The sequence below is a fragment of the Oxyura jamaicensis genome, chromosome 2 (assembly GCF_011077185.1).
Source record: "Oxyura jamaicensis isolate SHBP4307 breed ruddy duck chromosome 2, BPBGC_Ojam_1.0, whole genome shotgun sequence".
NCBI lineage: Eukaryota > Metazoa > Chordata > Aves > Anseriformes > Anatidae > Oxyura > Oxyura jamaicensis.
In genome coordinates, this window is record NC_048894.1 from 10,821,570 (window position 1) to 10,839,428 (window position 17,859).

Here is a 17,859-nt window from a genome sequence, read left to right on the forward strand (position 1 = left end):
CCGGTCTAACAGTGAAGGTTTCCATTCTCAGTGTCAGAGTTTATTTCATTATTTAAAGCTTTAACGAACACTTTATATAATGAAAGCAATCCTTGCCATTTTTGGAATTTTATGGCTGTTGGGACCCTTCATAATGTTGTTTTCCTTCCTTTATTGCTTTATAAGGCTTATAGGGCACCCTTGAAGTGTATATCCTTTTTGCAGCTGCTGGAAGCTCATCTTTCATCTCTCCACTCACTTTCCTGTTGCCTATGAGGCATTTGCCTGTTCTAGTTATTCTCCCTGTCTCTAACACAAACCTTGCAGAGTCAGATCTCGCTGAAGATGAAAATAAAATACAATTCAGAAAAGTACGCCTAAGGAAACATTCCTGATAAATGTTATTTAATAGACAGGCTTTATATTTCAAGTTAGAAATGTTCCCTGAAGAAAGATAATTACAGCAGTCATTCCACTTATCATTATTTAGAATTTACAGTTCAGAGAGAATCAGCCATTTCCATAACGAGTGTGCAGCACTGTGCTGCGTGCCTCACAAATCTCTGTCCTGATTCTTTCCCAGCCCTGAAAATGTCTTGGGAAAAAAAAATACACAGGAGGAGGAGGAGAAGGAGGAATACTAAAGGAGGAACGCATAATAGCTATATGAAAAAAAAAAAAAAAAAAAAAAAAAAAAAAAAAAAAAAAACAGAAAATGCATTATCTGAACCAGTCTGCAAGTATACTTCCTCCTCTGTTCAGATGAATACAGCCAGGCTTTCCAAAAGGGAAAACCTGCAATATCGAAGTAAAATGTTGTAATTTATTAATAATTTTTTTTTTTTTTTTTTTTTTTTTTGCTACATCTCTAGGAAGCAGCCTATGAAAATAACCCTCCTGCTTATGACCTTCTATTTTAAACTATTTATTTTTTCACTACTTTGACCATTCTTAAACTTAACCAAAAAGTCCAAATGGATTTATCTCTGGAAGAGAATGCAAATCTTTTAAAAAACAACAGATTTCTAAACCTGTCACCCACAAATTTGCTTCCACTATTTTAATGCAACAAAGTATGTCTGCACAGCTCTTCTGAATATGCTGGAGGAATATATATATATATATATGTAACCTGATATATTACAACTTTCTTCTTTCTGATTTGGGTTCACCATATAGCTTTTGCACTTGAGATTAGTTATGCTAATGAATAACAGAGGTGTTTCAGCACTAACCAAAATCATTTTACTTTATCCTACTGAGGGTTAAAGTCATTATGTTGATTTAAAAATAGGTATTTACAGCAGTTGTACTATTGTATTAGTATGCCAAAATGTCCAAATCTCTTCCCACAGTTTTTGTAATTATAGAACCTCTTCTGGGCAAAAAAACCCTTCATGCAAATACAAATTTCCGCGTACTTTGACAGCTGGACACAAATGCAGAAATGCACAGATTTCTTAACTACCACTGGGAAACTGAAATAGGAAAAATTCCTCTTCTAACTATTAGAAGACCGCTAATGGTTGTGGAAGAAAATTGTAAGAGTTGTAAGCAGTTGTAAGCAGGGACTTGAATTACCATAATGAGTGACCATAACAGCTTGAAAAACGCATCACTGGGGAGATCATCAAACTCAATAGTCTGGTCTACTATTTCAGCACACTGTGTTTTGTTTTATGACACAATGTGATTTTGAAGAATTAAAAGAAACTATCATTTATAAAGCAAAAACAAATGTTTTCCATTTCAATATTCACTTCTTTTTTCTTTTGAAAAGCTCCAAAAGCCCAAGTGTAATAATATGAACTGTGTTATATGGTGTTCTAGAAAACCTCCCTAGATCTACAAGGTCCAGCTAGCAACTCACCTAATAATCTAATCCACACCCATTTTACCTCAGTTCTAACCGTTATGTTGTTTTGCCAGTCAACAGTAAATCATTTTTTTTTCAAGTTTCTGAGCAAGAGTAGACCAACTTTGATTTCTTTCCAAAAAAAAAAAATAAAAATGTGAAGTACAGAAACACATTAATTTTCAAAGAATAAAAAAACCTGAGAGACCTCCTCAGATGCTCAATCCAACATCCTGCTATGCAAGAACAGCAGAGATCAAAGTCAGCAGCCTTGCTCTGAGTGGAGAGCACTCTAGTAACAACATTAAACAGTCGCTTACATCTTCTCTTTTGGTCTCAGCAGATTTTTAACTATTCTAGACAAAACAAAACTGCCTTATTTAGAGATTTAAGTCCCCTTCTCAGAGTGCCCTCTGAGACACAGTTATCTAAGGATTTACTTAAAGGGTGAGATGTTGGTTAAAATCTCCTCTGGAGGAGGAAGCAAGTTTAGTTTTATGTGCTTTAACATGTAGAATAATAAATAAAGGCATTTGCTTCAGTGCTATTTTGTGAGACAGGCTGGAGATAGTCCAAAGTATAGAGCAAGTCATCTAAATTTCCCCAAACCACACTTCTTTCTAAAGTATTTCTTCTTGGCTTATGTTCTTGCTAAGATGTCTGTGAAGGACCCTGATGTTATTTTACTTGGGAGCATGGGTTTCACTAAGCAGCAGAGCACTTACAACTTTGATGGTACAAGAACATTCAGGTGCATGTTCTAGATATAATCAATGTTTTCTAGACCCACATCCCACAGTCCGAAGAACCCAAAACAGTTACAAAATTGTGTTACTCTTCTACCTCTCATGAAGTTGAGAAGTAATTTGGATATTACTGCTAGACAAAGAAAATGGCACACTCAGAAATTTCTGAACTGCAGAAATGCAGCCCATGCATATTTATGCTCACTTTTCCGGGAAATTAGTTTATAATTTTGTTCCTCAGAATTTCACTTTAGCACATCATTAGACACCGGCATATCACCTGAATTATTACTTCTGTCCCAGTGCCGGTCAGTGACAGACTGCTGGCAGGGGAGGCAAAACACAGAGGCTGCAGGAGGAATACATAGGGTAACATCAAAGTAACACCTTCACTGAAGAAGCATCGTGGAGGGATGATTGTTATTCATTTATTATTCATTATTCTTTGTTCGTTCTCACTTGAGGAAATGCTGACCTCCCATTTTTCTAACTTGATCCTTCAGAAGGTCTTAAAAGGTGTCAGACAGGCACAGGGAAACTTCTGGGACACCAAGTCCAGTCCCCTGTATTGCAGGAGAGCATGTCAAACCCTCTCATAAAATAATTTAGCTCCATCTGGAAATCACCCTTCCACTGGACTCCTACTTTTTCTTCCAGCCTGTTATAGCACCTTCTTTACCTTTTATTTTATTTTATTTTATTTTTTTTTGGAGGGGGGGTTATAATTCATTCAGACAGGTCTGTAAGAATTATCTGACTAACCTTCCCATTGATTTGAGTGCAGTAGGTTTCGCACTTCTAATTTACAGAAATTTCAAGGCACTTCTACAAGCCAGATGACGATCTTTTGAAACTGCAAACCCCAACTATAGTTCTACTTCAATTGTTTGACTATTATATTAAAATAATCAGGTAAAATAAGATTATTTTTTATAATCATGAGTTCTTTGTGACTTGCCAAAAGTTTAAAAATAGCGGTATGTTCTGTTCATTCAATAGGTGGTGATGAAGTCTGCTGATGACCATATCAAAAATATCTTTTGCTACCCTAATTAAAAAACATTATTCACCAAACTGTTTCTAAAAGTTAAAGGCTTCCATAAATGTATACCTCCTGGATTTTTTTTTCCTACTAATCTGAGATCACAGAATGGTTGAAGTTGGAAGGGACCTCTGGAGATCCGACCTCCTGGGGGCTGGCCTTGGCAGTGAAGACTGTCGCAAAGAAGGCATTCAGTATCTCTGTCTTCTCTTCATTGTCTTTTGCCAGGGTCCCTGACCCCTTCAGTAGCGGGTCCCCATTTTCCTTAGTTTTCCTTTTGTTATTTGAAGAAGCTCTTCTTGTTATCCTCAACATCCCCAGCCAAATGTAATTCCAAATGGGCCTAGGCCTTCATTGTCACATTTCTGCATGCTCTGACAATGTCCCATTCATTCCAAGTGGCCTGTCCCTGCTTCCACCTCCTGTACACCCCCTGCTTATGTTTATGTTTTGTCAGGAGCTTCTTGTTCACCCACGCAGGTCTCCTGTCCCCTTTGCTCAATTTCTTGCCCAGGGGGATACACCGTTCTTGAGCCCAGAGGGAATGATCCTTGAATATTAACCAGCTCCCTTGGACATCCTTTTAGGGCCCACTCCCATGAGATTCTTCAAATAAGGTCCCTGAAGATACCAAAGTTCGCACTCCTGAAGTCCAGAGTAGCCATCTTACTAATTGCCCTGCTTCCTCCTCACAGGACACCAAACCCCACAATCTCATGGTCACTGTAGTCAAGGCTGCCCCCAGCCTTCACATCTCCAGTCAGTCCTTCTTTCTTTGTCAGAACAAGGTCCAGCAGGACACCTCTCCTCACTGGCTCCTTTCCAACTGAAAGTTTCCATCCCTGCTTTCCAGGAACTGCCTGGATTGTTCGTGCCTTGCTGTGTTAATCCTCCAGCAGATTACAGGGTGGCTGAAGCCCCCCAGGAGAACCAGGGCCTGTGGCTGTGAGGCTACTTCCAGCTGTCTGTAAAAGGCCTCATCTACTTCCTTCTGATCAGGTGGCCTGTGGCAAGCACCCAAAACAGTGTCACCCTTGTGAGTCTGCCCTTTAAACCTTACCCGTAAGCTCTCAACCCACTCATCGCCCACCCTGAGGCAGAGCTCCAGACATTCCAGGTGTCCTCACACAAAGGGCAACTCCAACACTTCATCCTTCGGGCCTGTCTTTCCTAAAAAGCATGTAGCTATTCATGACAACATCCCAGCCATGTGAGCTATCCCACCATGTCTCTGTAATTGCAATGCGATCAAAGCCCTGTGACTGCACACAGACCTCTGATTCTTCCTGTTCCTTCCCCATGCTCCGTGCACTGGTGTACAGGCACTCCACAGAGGTATTTGAACACGAGGAAACTAAATATTCACTGAAAATAATCTGCAGTTCAAAGAAAACAGAGATTTTTATTTCAGATCTTGACCCGTCTCTGGGCCTAAGGGAGATATATGTAGAATGAATTATAATAGAATAGATCTATCTCCAATTATAAATATTAGAATTTACCTGTCCTGGTAATGTAAACTATTTGTCTCTGGTCTTAAGAAATCAAAACAATTAATCCTTGTTTTGCAACCTACAAATGCAATTTAGGCTGAAATTTTAAAATACATTTTTTGACAGTTTATTTGATACAGCAGCCAGATATGTTAAAATGAAGAGCTTGTTAAAGACATCTGCAATACTGGAACCGCAATACGTGTTAGTAAGGTACCCAGATCACTTCATATTTTCTGTGTAAAAAGTTACACTTGAAAGCTGTTGCATGAATTGAACCCAAGTAATAAAATTCCACTTTTACAAGAAATAACCTAAATGTATTTATGCCATTTTCCCACTGTGTTCCAAAAGGACCTCAAACAGCAAGATGAATTAAGCACACATCATCTGGTTACTCAACTCACTTCCAAGTGTGTTACTAAAGGAACAGAAAAGCCTAAAATCAGCTCACTGTTCTCCTGGTATGTGGGCAAAGTGTTTATGAAGTACTGAAAATATGCATCCGTTGACTCGAGGACTTCTATTACCAAAAGGCTGACTCAGATCCTACTCTCTTAAGCCTGCAAAACAACTCAAAAGGAAAAACAGTCGCACACCTCCAATTACCTCAAGACACAATCAATGCGCCTGTTCTCTGCAGCTTTCACAATATTTGACAATTCAATTTTTTTGCCTGCTGTAGCACCTCCGAAGGCTCCTAAAGGTCTGTAACATTTTGATAGACCTGATGTGACAGCTCGTACTGCTGTCAGCACGCAGCAGCTGTTCTCATTGCAGGCATTACCCTCTAGTGACTGGGAAGCATTTGGAGATCTGCAAGTTTCTGCTAGGTTTGATGCACACACTTCTATACAGTTTGGAAATCAGGTTGGCGTACTCTTATCCTTCTTTTTAGAGATAATTTATTTTTTATAAATTTCCAATTTACAACTACTCTTGATCAAGATAAAGAAATTAGCTGTGGTAACCTGGATGTGGAAACATTGTCTTTTCTTCATGAATTCTGAGTTCATTATTAATTTCATATGTTAATGAGTTAGTCTGTGATTTCTGCAGCCTATGACCTCAGATTTCAAAAATAAATTTTACAAAAAAAAAAAAAAAAAGAAACCGCTACTTTTACATACTTGTTACATTCTCTCATGCAAATACAGATCTTTTCAAAAGGAAGCTGGAATTAAATCATAGCTATAATTTAAATAAAAGTAAGCAAACTTTTACTAGAAGCCAAAACTAGCAATGCCTTTGTAACAGGCAGATGTTAGCAAATGTAATTTCCCACATTGGTGAAGTTCAGCACTTGATTTTGGCTTTCACAGCAAGCCAAAAAGCTAGTGGTTTGAAGTGGAAGTTTTTGAGAAAGACTGTGAAGAGATGTTTAGATCAATATATCAAAACAGATACTGCTCTGCTCTGCTTTTCAGTTGTCATGAGCTGACAGGTTGCTAATTATTACTACAAATCTTTCTTAATTCACTGTTTTGCACATATTCCTATTGTGGCTTACCTAATGTTATGAATCAGCAGGTAGAACGGCAAACATGCCAGCCTGACGATCAAAGGAATACCAGTAATGTCCGTCACAGAAGCGATCAGCCCATTTATTTTTATAGTTAACACCGCTTTATACTTTACAAGTGCCCATAAGGACTACTTAACCCGTGGAAAAGCAACAACAGATGCCATTCATACTTTGCTGTGAGGTCCCAGCTGGGAAGTGGACTAGCAGAGTGCAGGAAGGTGGGCATGCTTTAGAAATCATGAACACCAGAATCAAGGTAAGATTCACAGGATATGCCCAAAACACAGACCTGGCATAATTCAGCTAGCATGTACATGTAGATTGTTATGGACAGAAATGCACGTGACCGGCATGCCCACATCTGTTATCAGCTTCCAAACCTTTACATGGAAATTAAAGATTCTCAGTCCCGCAACTGTGCCTTCAAGCACCTGTTTGGCAGCTCCCAGCAGGAGTGGACAATTGTCCAGCTTAAACTCGACAAAGTTGAAGTACTGGCTGAAGCAGTGCTTTTGCTAGCTGACCTACACAGCCAGATCCACGCATCCACAGACCTTTTCTCACCATAAGTCCCCACCATGCATCAGCTGGTGCCAAGGTAACATTTACAAATAACTCAATAATCCTGAAGTAATATGCACAAATCACCCTGCCTTTTTTTTTTTTTTTTTTTTTTTTTCCAGTTCTGCATCGTCCTTATTCATCCTTGATTTATCCTTTCCTCAGCTCTCCTTCCCAGTGGGCTCTGATTGCTCTAAGTCTGCGTCTGAATCACATTTTCAGGGATTTTCATTCTTTTCTTCTTTGCAAACCACCAGCTTCAAGCCAAGGGTGGCCTCAGGGACCACACTCAGAACTGATGACTCTGCAACTGCATAGCAAAGGTCTTTAATCACCCCTTTGCTCTTTAGTACTCATAAGGCTTATCATCTATTTTAATGTACCCTTATTAATCATCTGCAATCCCAGATATTGCTCATCCTAGCATCTTCATTGCTATTCCTCTAAAGCCTTCTATGGCTGAGGCTCACATCAAACCTCGTAGCTGCTCCACTGCAACACAGAGCCTGGGATATTTCACTGGCTGGCCCCCATAGAAACGCCTCCCAGTTTTCATTTGATGTCAGAACTACTGTATATTTTACTTGCGAGATGGTGAATTTATGGGTTCTTATCATGCTAGTACCACAAAGCCTGATTCCCTGTCTGAACTTTGCAGTTCTCACTACAACCTTCATTTTTATAATTTAAACACGGACAGAACAACGAGAATCAGATGCTTTCACTCAGTAACCAAGAGGTGATTCCCATACTATTTATATAATTCACGTAGTGAAAGGCATCTGAAGATCTTTACATGTCAGACTGGAAGATGCAGCATCTTTGTGCATTCCAGAACAGAAATAATGGCTTTTACCACTTCTCCAATAATGTCACACTTTGGACAGCTGAAGAGGTAGTTATTAATTTTTATGACTGTTTGCAGGACTGGAGAAGAATGTAAGAAACACAGTAACTGTCACACCGGATCCTGTCCAATGTTCTTTCACTTCTTTCAGCACTTAGGGTGCTTGTTAGAGGACAGAGTAAGGTAAAAAGTTTGAAGTGGGAAATGTAAATAATCTGCCCTCATAGCGTCACTTGATCAAAAGCTGTTGGAGGCTCAGCTAAGCCCAGGAGCAGATTACAAAAACTTTTCAGCAGTAAGTGCTACGGTTCAGAGTGCCTTTTGCTGCCCAAACTAAACTGGAATCCCATTTTGAATCTTGCCAAAGTCTCGGCTGAAGTCTTGGCCTCAACAGCTTTCTGTGAAGAATTAATTCCACGATGTAATTACACTCTGTGGATTTGCCAACTTTTAAGTTAATTAAATATCCCCCTACCCTCTGCCATGAAAAGTTCATGACATACCTTCTCTGTAGCATTCATCATTTGACACACTTTTGTCAATTCCTCCTCATTTGGCTCCCTACAAGGTAATTAATTCCAAACTTTCAACACTCTCTAGATAAAGATTTTTTCCATGCCATTCACAGCTCTCACCCTGTTATCAAAGTGATACCCTGGTGCTCCAGAGGTGAGGGTGAGGTGGTGCATACACTTGTGCTCAGCATGATGGTCCCAGCCCGGGCTCCTCCAGTGCTCCCCATCCCCAACATCTCCCACCAGCTGGACCTGCACCGAGCCACTCACTTCACCAAACTATCAGCACTCGTGTTCAGGTCTCTCTTCTCACCTGCCTGCTTCCATCTAAAAAAAACCCTAAATACAAACCTTTTTCCTAGAGTAAGTTTTCACAGCATATTAAAAACTCCAGAAAGCAGAGATTAATAATAGCTGAGAAAACCTGACAGATCTGATTTTATACTAAGGTTAAAACTCAGGTGATCCAAGCCCATAAGTTTAAAAGAAAAGAAAAATACAATTATTCATCCTGACACACAGATTTCACATAGAACATGTTTTGAGTGCTTCACACACCAGCATAAATACAAAACTTCGATGTATATTTATAATAATTATATTATTTAATTCTGTATTATATATATGGCTGCTTGTGATTTTAGCAGGATCAATCATTATATCACCATTAGGATTTTTTTTTTCTTTCTTTTTTTTTTCTTTTTTCTTTTTTCCTTCTTTATACTACCCCCTCTGTTTTCTTTGGCAGCCTAGTTCTGAATTTCAAGAACTCTGATGGAAAACCACATTTTCTTTAGAGTGGCACAACGTCTTTGGACCTTTTCAAACATTCTGCAATCCCAAAGCACTCTGTATTGGAGCAGGGTGGCTTGAACACCCATTTCAGTCTAAGCCTATCTTTTATGAAAAGTATAAACAGAAGAAAGAGTAAGAGGGTTGAAGAGCTTGTGAAGACAATGACATGTTTTTGCTTCCTCAAAGTTACAAAGATGACTTTAGCTGACAGAAGAAAGAATTCTCTTCTCCCATGTTTTTTGTTAGGATTCAGTTCCAAATCTTTCATCAACAAAAATAATATTGCATACATCATGCTCTAACTAACCCTTTCCCTCCAATTTCTCAACAATAACAACAACAAAAAATTGGTTAATGTAGGGCTGAATGTATAGGTATTCTAAACATCTCAGTATTCCATGATTTAAAATCTGATAAGCACACCGTTTCATTTTCTCATATTCCCCCAAAATGCAGTGCCTGAGCCTCCTGCATATAATACAGAAACAAACTCAGTGAGCAATGTAGGAGCAACACGGAAAAACAGTGAGTCTTCTCCCCAGTGCCTATCAATTTATTGCTTATTTAAGAAGCTGGATGAAAAAATATCAGAGAAGTTTCATTTAAAACGAACAAACAAAAAAAGCAATGTATCCAAGACTCCGCAAACTAAGTATCTGCTGGTTTCTTTAGACATGGCTGCTCCTATACAAGAATTCTGCACAAATACAGGGTTGCTGTAAAAAAATCAATTGAAAATGTTGTATAAAGAGTGTAAATTTATTAGCTATCTCAGTGAAGTGCAGGAATAACCTCCTGAAATCTCAGAAATACTTCATTTATTATTGCATTTGCACTGGTGTCTTATGTAAAGGTTTCTGAGACTCCTTTTGCACAATACTATGCTACAAAATCACTAACATTAATGCTGAAAGGGCTCCAAATACTTGAGGGCACTAATGCTGCAGCCGAGGTCTGGATTATTTGTATAATCCAGGCACGTCCAGGTGAGTTTGGGTGACGCCCTGAAAAATTCAGGCAAATTCAGGACTATATTTCCCATGTTACAAGTGTCATTATCTACAACAGTATTGCTCTCGGCAGTGGCACATTCTACTGTCAATACTGCAACATGAAAAAATACTATTTTACTGTCGATCCAAGTCTGTTATGCTACTTGCAATAATAATGGCACAGCCACCTGCAGTATCTGTGCCCCTGTAGGTATCTTCACCTACCATTGGGCCACCACTGGTAATAATTTATGAAGGGAAGGAGCATAAACAGCAAGGATACAACTCTAAACATAAATAAAAAAAAAAAAAAAAAAAGTCAACTACAATGTTTTGATTAGGTTAACTTCTCACCTGCCAACAGAAGCTCTGTAAAATTAACACGTCCTGGGAGCAAACATTCAAATGTCTTTTTGTTAAATTATTGTAATTTACAACATTAAGAATCTGACTTCTTCAGACCAAGGAACTATCCTGTTTCAGTGCTGCTCTATACTGTATTTCCATGTGCACTGATAGAGCTGTAGAAGGTCACACAGAGCTCAGAAAAGCCCTTTTCTCTGCATCTTCTAAATACCACCGTAATATAAATAATGCATAATAACAAACAACACATTTGTACCTCCACTATGAAAAAACATTTGCCATGAGTTTTGTAAATCAGGCTGTGTATACATTTTTACTCTTTAACCTTTGCAAGCTGTATGTCAAACAGCCCCTTTAAAAATCACAAGTTTTTGCAAAGTCAGGCACTGCATAATAGCTTATTCCACAACCTACACTTTGCATACATATGTATGAAGAAATTACAGGGGAAAAAAAGCAGCTCAGCTGATTTGTCTTTTGGTCACCTAATCAAAAAGGTGATTGGATCCATTTTTACTGTACCAATGAAGTCACTGGAGAGAAATAACTTTTTTTTTTTTTTTTTTTTTCCATGTGACAGATGGATGACCTTCGCCATGGCCTCAACATGGTGAACATCATGTCCACGTTCCTCCCAAGTACACCAAGGCCATGGTTCCACTCTGCTTATACATGGAGGGAATACCAGATGGAGCACAGGAGCACACTTTCCACTCTCAGAGTATGTAATGAGGCTCATTTCAGTTCCTTCTGCTGCAGGGCACAGCTGATCAGAAAGACACAGGCTGAAAACAAGGTGAGATAAGAAGGACCTCCACTATGCATGACTCAAAGGAGATACAGCAACACAGCCTTCCTTTTCCAAGGCAAGTCATTACCCTGTGACACCCAAAGTCTCTCTACACGTAGAGATTACAGGCTGGAACACAGGCCTTAGTTAAGACACGTGAAAAACAAACATGCAACCCCGAAATCCAGCTCAGTGATTTTGTTGACCACAGTACAACCACAGGTCAGTCACAAGCCTCGCTACAGCCCTGCCTCCTCCAGAACAGTGTGTGGGATACGTCCCTGGTCAGTGGAGGAGCTCTTCCCCGTCAGGCCCAGCTCAATGAGCTTCCTTCTGGACTAGGCCAGAGTGCACCCACAACTCTACAGACCTCTCATTCGTCTTCTGTCTTTGTCTTACAGAGAATTATACTGCTTGCTTTTACCTCAGTTTGCACTATTGGTGTTGGAGCTGAGTCACAGTGCCTCTACTACTACAGATTACACAGGACATACTACATATATTACATATTAACTTCCACACACAGATCTGAAGGCAGGCACTGCTTTGAGAAGCGGGGTTTCACCACGAACCCAAACCTCTGCCACCTGGCTCTGCCTTGTGTGATCTCTTCATCTGGCCTCTCAGGAAAGCAAGCACCCACTACCAGGCCTGCCTCCTCAGGTGGCGGGGGTAGACATGGCCACCCGCTGCTGCGGGTTCAGGGACGGGTTCACCAGGTTTGCATGGTGTTTCCAGCAAATCTGCTAACTATGGTAAATCCCAGAAAGGTCTTCAGGTAAGCAGGGTAACCACTGGCAGGGCTACCCCATGGACACAGCATTAACAGAATCTGGCAGAACCTGTGCTGCCGCCTCTGGCAAAGCTATGGGCTGCATTTGGCTACCTGATAATTGTGGAAAGTAATATAATAAGGGAAATAATAACAAATCAATAAATTATTATAAATAGTTAACAATAATAAATGGAAATAAAATAATAATTGGAAGTTCCTTTTACAGTTGTTGGACATCAAGGACAGCCAAAATACAGAGATATAGTAAACTTAAAAAAAGAACGCTATTACTATGTTCTAGGACGGGGTAAAAGGCAACCACAGATCTAATCTTGCAACCCAAATGACATTTAAACAAACAACTGCTCTTCCTTTCAACCTCAACCTATGCCTGTCAGCGGCAGGCTGACAACCTTCAGTGTTCCCACTGTACTCCAGGCATTGGGAGATGGTAAGGGCAGAGTGCTGCTGCTGCTCCCCTCGTCACCTTAAATCTGCTTTTGTCTGAGAAAATTGGGCTGCATGGGTAGAGAGCTTAGGACAGCAATGGAGACACACTGCAGATCTGTAAGCCTTAGCAAACTGCACACATACTCTTTATGAAAATTCAAGAGGTTGTAATGCTTTAGTAACAATGGTACATTGGACAACATGGAAGCTGGCTGTGTTCTCATTTACACTGACCTAATTTACTATTACATTTTCTCTTGTTTCAGTGTAGTCTCCTTTTTTTTTTTTTCAAGCAACAGTCCCAGTACTGACTCAAAAAAGCCTTTAAAAACTCAGCTTTCTGTGTTTTGCTTTGTCGTAACTTGCATCTACGATTTGCTCTCACAAAAATAAATATTAATGTGCTTGAAAAAATGTGATTTAATTTTCGGATGTGAATGAGTTTTCCTATGTAAATCTCTCTGTACATTTTGTATGTTGTTCTTTCTAAACCTTTAAACTACTTCTTCATTCTAGTCTGAGCTCCAGAGCAAATGCTAAGATTTATATTCAGATTTTAAAACATGGCACAAGGCAACTGCTCTAACTTACACTTCTGACTTTGTCGACAACAGAAGACTTCTGTCCAGGTTACACTCAGCACTCAAGATGGATGCAAAAGAGACTTATTAAAGTAAACAAAACACTGGATAGTAAAAAGACATTTCCGCACACTTCAAAAACCCACATTAAAAAAATCTTGGTCACAGGTGCAGACGGCTCTGACACGTTACTCATCATGATTGTTGCTCATAAGAAGAAAAACAAGGAAGTTGATTTATCCCTAAACTCCTACCTCTTTGGCACCCAAGCACAGGTAAAGTGATGGTAAATCGCCATTTTATATAAATGTTCTTTCAGTTGCTCCAGAGAAAGAGCAGGACAATTCAGAATTAACATGAATTTAAAAAAATATTAAAATCATGATTTAAAGCAAAGGACTATACTATAAATAATTATAGATAAATACTAATTTCAGAAAGCAATAATACATAAGGACAACTTTGCAGAAGCAATGGTCTTTGAGATTTTCCCTTCCTGATAAAAGCAATACAAAAAGTATTTCCCTTATCTGTATTTGCATGCATTAACAATACGGAGGTCCTGCTAAGTGGCAAAGAGATGGAGTTTTGATGAAATTGTTTCTCAAAGCACATACCACCCACATATTGCAAAAGCCTTGGAAACTGTAGGCTCACCACATCCATCTACCATTTATATGAGCTGCTTGATTCACAGTAGCCCTTGCCTCCTTCAGGCTGAGGCTAATGCACAGGATCATTTTCATTGCTCTCCTATAGCAGACTGCAGCAGTATCTCATTTCAAATATTTCCATTTAAAGTTGTGAATGATGTATCAACAGCATCAGAGCATCATTTCCTCTTTATCTATTTATGAGGAAATAAAAGAAGTATAACTTGCCAAAAAACATGTAGGCAGTCTATGGTAGAGAAGAGAACTGAATGCAGATCTCCAGCTAGTATGCTACCCATCCTGCTAAACTACCCTTTAAAAAACTGTAGAAGGTCCCTAAGAACATGATGTTTTCCTTCCTTTATAATGATTAAAAGGATCCTATGTTCCCTCTTTCTTGCCGTGATAGGTCACCAGGCTATGCAAACAGGTTGTTCCACATTACCAAAAAAAAAAAACACCCTAGAAAACCTATGTTGAATGTGGCTGGACTGAGGTTTTATATTTTTTGAAGAATAGAGGCTGACAATTGCTTGTGTCCCACTGCGTTTTCCTTCTAACATACAAGTTGGTGTTTTTTTTTAATTAATATCTGATAATGCTCTTCCATGGTCCTGGCAAAGTTAGCTGCCAATCCACGCCTTTCTTGGGGAAAAGCTACGGGGTGAATAGTAATACCATTAGTAGCAGAGATTCGTATCTTCTCCGAAGAAACGACGCATCAGTCCCAAGAGGCTGCATTCAAACCTCTCCTCCACAGACAACAGCATTAAATACTGAGCTCTAGCAAACACCACAATCTGGCAAAAAAGCATTAAAACAACATGAAGAATCATCACTACTCATTTCTCTTATACAATAAACTACCTACTGCCATTCAGGAAGAGAGAATTGTGTGAATTATTGGGACTACACCTGTGAAATATAATAAGAAATAACCAGAAACCAAAAAGATGTTAGGAATCATTAGGAGGGAATGGGAACCTCCTACCTACATCATATAAAATAGAGGTATGCTCCATCCGTCAGTGTGCTTAGTGCTAGTCACCTCACCTCTGAGAAGATGTGCCTGGGAGATAACAGCAGTGAGGGTGAGCAGACCTGCAGAAACATTTCTGTAAACTGGAAGTCATTGATGACAAGTTCCCTAAAGCTTGATAAAATGAAGACTCCACTAAAGCCTGATAAAATGAAGACTCCAGGAGATGTGATAGATTTCTATAAAATGAATAGCAGATACATGGTAATACAAGTGTTTCCCATTTAACAAAATAGAAGAAATGGTACCCCAAGGAAACTATAAAGCAGAAGATTTATAAGAAATAATTAAAAAAACAAGTCTTTTTCTCCAAAGCACATAAATCCTGTATGGAACTGATTGCTCCAGCATGCTCTGCTGGACAAAAGCAAGATGAATTTCAAAAAGGGATATTCACATTTCTAGAAAAAAGGAGGTCCAGACATATGTTGGACCAGACATAAAATGACTTACGTCTCTTACTTTCAGAAACCAGCAGGGTATCTGAGGGGAAGAATCATATTATACCTGACTTGTGCTGTATTTTTCCACTTGCCATCCATAAGCGATGGAGGATGGATCTGAGGCAGGCCACTGACTAGCAGAAGGGTTAGAGTGATGCAGGATAGTTCTTGCGGTGGAGTTCTCCCATTGCCTGGCTTCTCTCCTCTACTAAATCTATTTTCAGCTATGGGCACAGTGCAGAAGCTGCTGTTCGCACCAGCTAATCTTCTCCTTAAAATGGATAAAGATCAAACAGCCACCAAAGAACAGCCATCAAGAAGCCTGGAGCCCCTGCCAGGTGCCAGCTGATTCACTGAGACATGGATCTTGGGTACCATCTGGAGCACCTGAGAAGGCTGTCACCTGGGTCACTCCTCCCTCAGCTCTCCTGACCAGTGCCTGTCAGGTCAATAGTGAGAAGATCGGGGTCAGGTGGCTGCGTGGACACCAAGGCCAAACCACCAGCATGCAGTTTAAGGAGCAGGAACAAACAACAGTCTGTTTTCTTCAGGGCTTCTCCATTACAGAGTAATTTCTGTGCTTCACAAAGAGATGACTGAATTCAAACCTTCCATCCCCCAAGAAGTGGATAGTTTGGAGGGATGAGAATTATCAAAGAAGCACGGCTATGTACGCCACTCTGGGCAGAACTGGTTCATTAAGAAGATATCACATGAACTGGGCACAGAAATTCCTGCTACATTTGTACGATTTGTGTTTACGCATGTAAAGCACCAGCATGGGTATTTGGGGCAAACGTAGGAGAATATAAATTAAAGTGCATATTAATCAAATCATTGTGCTTGCAATCTAAACTAGCAGGTCTGTTTATTCTGTATACGAACATACTCTTGAAGCTGCAGGATACTAATTTAAAAGACAAGCAATTCAAAGCTTCCTTGGTTGACACTGCAGGTAATGAGATTTTTTTTCCCTGACATTCTGTGTTTCATCTTACCTCATGACTAAATAATTTAGTGCATTTTTTAAAAATATATATAAGAAACCTGAACAGTAAGCTGTGTACGTTCTATTTATTTTGAGTTTTCTATTTAAAAATAGACATTCCAGAAAAAAAAAAAAAATCCTATGTAATTGTCAACAGAAGGAAGTTTATTTAATCCATGAAACAAAGACTTTTGAAGGTGAGACACACACAACGGTAATCGTGAGATCTTTTGAACTGTACTACTAATTCTGAGAAATGAGATTTCAATTAAAAAACATTTCCCATGCGACTCCGTCAGTTGGTAAAGCAAATGACAGCTTCAGCCAAATCCGTGTGGCTGCTATGACAGGTAACCCCGCAAAGGATGTTCAGTGTGCAACTCATGTATAATTGGGTTCATTCTAGAGATTTGCATATATATATAAAACGCAGGATGATGCAAAGACTTGATCAGCCTGAAAAGGAGATGGCAGCAACCTTCATGCGTGGCCCGAGCTGTGGGGACACTCAAAGGGTTCAATGTAATGAGTGCTTCAAGTGCTTTTATGACCTCTGCTTAGTGCACAAATAGACGGACAGGACAATAATGGAAGCTTTATCATGATCAGATTTTAATACCGCTACCTATTTATAATGCTAGCAAAAACCCACAGCTCCATCCAGGCCTTTCTTCCCTCCCATTGAAAAAAAAAAAAATCAGCTGTGTCAATTATAAAGCATTTCAAGGCTTTACTAAAACATGCTGTTGGAAAACCGTCAAAGCGCTTAAATTTCAACAGGCTCCTCAAAGGCCCTTTGAAGTCTGCGGAGGAAGTCTGCGGAGCCTCCGCTGCTGAGCCTCTGAAAGCCCGCCCATGGGACACGCGCTGAGCACTCCGGGAGGAAAACTACTCAAAGAACTGGTCAGGAGGTTGGGAGAAAAGCACAAAGAAAAGAAAGTGGTTAAATGCAGTGGGTATCTGCTCTGGAAGCCCCCCTTTCCATCACCGCTGAGCTACAAGACGGCTCAGGATAAATCCCAGGCAAGGGCAAGCTATTTCTGAAATTCTCACACAGGATTCCTTCAGAGGAAGCATCCCATGACAGCACCTCCTGGCTGCTTCCAAAAATAAGAGAGAGCTGGGAAAGCCTTTCTCTGATGTACAATTTCTGCTTAAACTAGAAAATCTCACAACCTCCTAAGTATTTTTATTGGTTTGGGAGCAGGCAGCGCTGAGGAAGGTGTAACTTTCCTGAGTACATGTATAGACCCCTGCAATGGGAGCAGAAGGGACTGCTCGTGTAGTACTGAATAAAGCTGTCAAGGAAAGGAAATCCCCCCCTTGCTGTTTTATACGATCCACTGACATTCCTTTTTAATTTTCTGGCATTACACACGCATTCATATCCACGCACAAATGGACACTGCTCCTGTGCATTAAGC

General features: G+C 39.8%; 1 protein-coding gene across 4 annotated transcripts in view; it reads right to left on the reverse strand.

Annotated features, from left to right (window-relative positions):
- Positions 1 to 17,859, reverse strand: part of DIP2C (disco interacting protein 2 homolog C) — a 311,009-nt gene that overhangs the window by 148,825 nt on the left and 144,325 nt on the right. The gene's annotated exons all lie outside the window — the stretch shown is intronic.